Source organism: Pteropus alecto, unplaced genomic scaffold, assembly GCF_000325575.1.
Source record: "Pteropus alecto unplaced genomic scaffold, ASM32557v1 scaffold270, whole genome shotgun sequence".
Lineage (NCBI taxonomy): Eukaryota > Metazoa > Chordata > Mammalia > Chiroptera > Pteropodidae > Pteropus > Pteropus alecto.
The window spans coordinates 6120152-6123320 of record NW_006430735.1 but is presented as its reverse complement, the minus strand read 5'-3'; the positions used below and the strand labels follow the sequence as shown (position 1 = coordinate 6123320).

The window sequence follows — 3169 nt, the reverse complement described above, 5'->3', positions numbered from 1 at the left end:
ATGTCACAAGTGACTGGGAGGATAAAGCTGGGGGTCCTGTGTGCTGGTTAATCTGAATAGCAAAAAGGGCAGAAGACTGAGATGAGAAGAAACAGGAGGATGCTTCATTTCATTTTGGGAAAGACCCCATTCATAGTCAAGCATATTATACCCCTAATACTATATGTCTTTTAGGAAGTTTCCAAATAATGAAGGTAAAAGGTAGCTTCTCCAGCTATATGTTTAAAATTAATCAACCAATCCATTGAAAGCTACTTCTTGAGCTCCCATTATGGATTTATGCCTGGATTTATGCTAATCATTGAATACAGGCTCTATACTCAAAGAACTTACAATATAATTAATCAAATATGACATGTACATAAAATAGCTCAATAACACAGAAGAAAAACAAATGCAAAACATATGATGTCAACTTTCTAGGTTAAAGATTCAAAAGAGAAATTCACTGAGGGCCAAGATAATCAAGGAAGGCTCCACAGAGGAACTGGGACTTGATCTGGACCTTAAAGAATGAAAAGATTTTTAGAAAAGGGGACAAAATAATGTGTACAAGGCAAGGTGGAAAAGCATCAGGAAACACGGAGAATTAATAGGAGTAAAAGATTATAGAGATAGGTATTATCAGGTAGAGGCATTTAGACTTGGTTTGGTAAGGAACAGAGAAAACAAAAAATTTTACAGTGATGTCTTGCGATTTAATTGATCCACTTGAAAGCATCTGTCTAATCCCTAACATGGTAAGTGCTTAGTAACCATTTTGCTCCCCAAACAGTAAAATGACAATGGTGTGCAGAAAATACTTTATTCATTCATTCTTTAAGCATTTACTGGGTATCTTCCACGTGCTACATCCTGTGCTAGACAAAGAGGATACAGAAATAACGAAGTCATGGTATTTACTTAGGCTTAAGTTCTCATAGACTAGACCTTCCCATCTACTACTGGTAACCAAGAGGTGCACAGTTCCCTTACCTGTACTGTGGCTCCACCTTGCCCCCTACTGACTGTCCTACTTAGATTTGACCTCAGGGATCACCTGGTTCAGCTAAAGACCAGGCCTTCTGCCTATTTCCTCAGACTCATTAGGGCAGATTAAGGTCTCAGTGCTGGATTACTTGTCTTCTTGGCTCATCAACTTTTAAAAAACAAAACAAAACAAATATATATTTCATAGTACCCTGGTATGATTAGGAGGAATATCTCAGCTAAGTCACATAAAGTTGTTTTTTGAAATCTGAGGAGGACCATACAAATGCAATGAATAATTACTGTGATGACCACCAAAGATGCTAGTCCCCTGCTCCTTGGAGCACAGCCTTTCAGGGCTGGGTTCTTATAATGATGTTTGTGCGAAAGCCCCTGACTTTTGGATTCTTGGATTACTGGCTGAACATAAGAGGCCAAGTTTGGCAGCTACAAGTGGCTCACTTCAGGCACATTTATCTGGTTTAGCTGTTAGTTAGTTTCTTTACAGATGATATGATCTGCACACAGGACTGGAAGTCAGGTTCTCCAGATCTCTAAACCCTGCTCAGCTTGTAGCCTGAGTAACCTGCTTAACCTCCCTGTTAGTTGGGTTTACAAAGGTGAGTGGGCCATGACCAAGGATAACAACCTGCTTGGCAAGTTCGAGCTCACAGGCATACCCTGTGCACCTCGTGGTGTTCCTCAGATTGAAGTCACTTTTGATATCGATGCTAATGGCATCCTTAATGTCTCTGCTGTGGATAAGAGCACAGGAAAAGAGAACAAGATTACCATCACTAATGATAAGGGTTGTCTCAGCAAGGAAGACATCAAGTGCATGGTCCAAGAAGCTGAGAAATACAAGGCCGAAGATGAGAAGAAGTGGGATAAGGCGTCTCACTCGAATCTTATGCATTCAACATGAAAGCAACTGTTGAAGATGAAAAACTTCAAGGCAAGATCAACGATGAGGAAAAACAGAAGATTGTTGACAAGTGCAATGAAATCATCAACTGGCTTGATAAGAACCAGACTGCAGAGAAGGAAAAATTTGAACATTAGTAGAAAGAGCTGGAAAAAGTATGCAACTCCATCATTACCAAGCTGTACCAGAGTGCAGGAAGCATGCCTGGAGGAATGCCTGGGGGCTTCCCTGGTGGTGGAGCTCCTCCTTCTGGTGGTGCCTCTTCTGGCCCTACCATTGAAGAGGTTGATTAAGCCAACCTTGAGCATAGATTTAGCATTGTTCCACACAATATGGAAGGACCCAAATTTGTAGCAAATTTCATGGCAGTTTTAAAGTAGAGCTGCTACATAGTAAATAACTGGGCATTCTTGATACTTGAATATGGAATATGTGCACAGGGAATGAAGATAATGCACTTTATAAGAACTATTGTAAAGTGGAAAATGCAATGTCTTAAATAAAACTATTTAAAATTGGCACCAAAAAAAAAAAAAAGTCATGCTCATTTATGGAAGAGAAGTTTTGTGAAGATGAACTGATTATTACTTTTAAACTTATTTGAAAATACCGACATAGGGACTTCCAGTTTCCTGTCCAGCATGTAAGGAGCTTAGAAGCCACCACTCTGTCCTAATAACAAGTAGAAAACTGAACAAACTGAAAAATCAACAACTCTTCTTAGATTGGTCAGAGAAGTGAGATCATAGGGCAAACTTTTGTCCCGAAATTGGAGAGGAAGACATTCACATAGAGAATCACAAATTATCAGATAGAATCCCATAAGAAGCAACCTCTGTGACATCAGTGCCAGAGTAGAAAAACCTAAACTATAACTGACAAATTGCTAGGTAAAGAAATCTAGCTCAAGGTAAAGAAACCTGAGAGATGAAAAATGCAGGGGGATCCCAGTCATGCTTGGGGTGGGGGGAGTTGGGAATAGCCCTTGTACTTTTGTCTTTTGTAAGTTTTAACTCTAGAAGTTCTACTTGATGTTCACAGTTAGGATTAGATAAAAATCCTCTTTTGTTTTAGGCAGGAGAAAAGTAACCATTTTGAAATATATCTAGAGCATTCTGTCCCTAACAAGGCCTGCCCTCAGGAGAAATTTTTTAGCTAGAGCCTTACCTGCTGGGGTATTATCAGACACTAACCTACATGGAGGAAAGGAAATGTCCAACTCCAGTCCCCTCTAGCTTTCCACATAGGGGAAGAAAAACACCCAACCCCAACTCC

The 3169-nt window shown here is 39.9% G+C and overlaps 1 pseudogene; it reads left to right on the top strand.

The window, feature by feature from the left end:
* The window catches only part of LOC102887553, a 40516-nt pseudogene extending 38314 nt beyond the window's left edge, over positions 1–2202 (top strand).
* Positions 2203–3169: the final 967 nt, after the last annotated feature.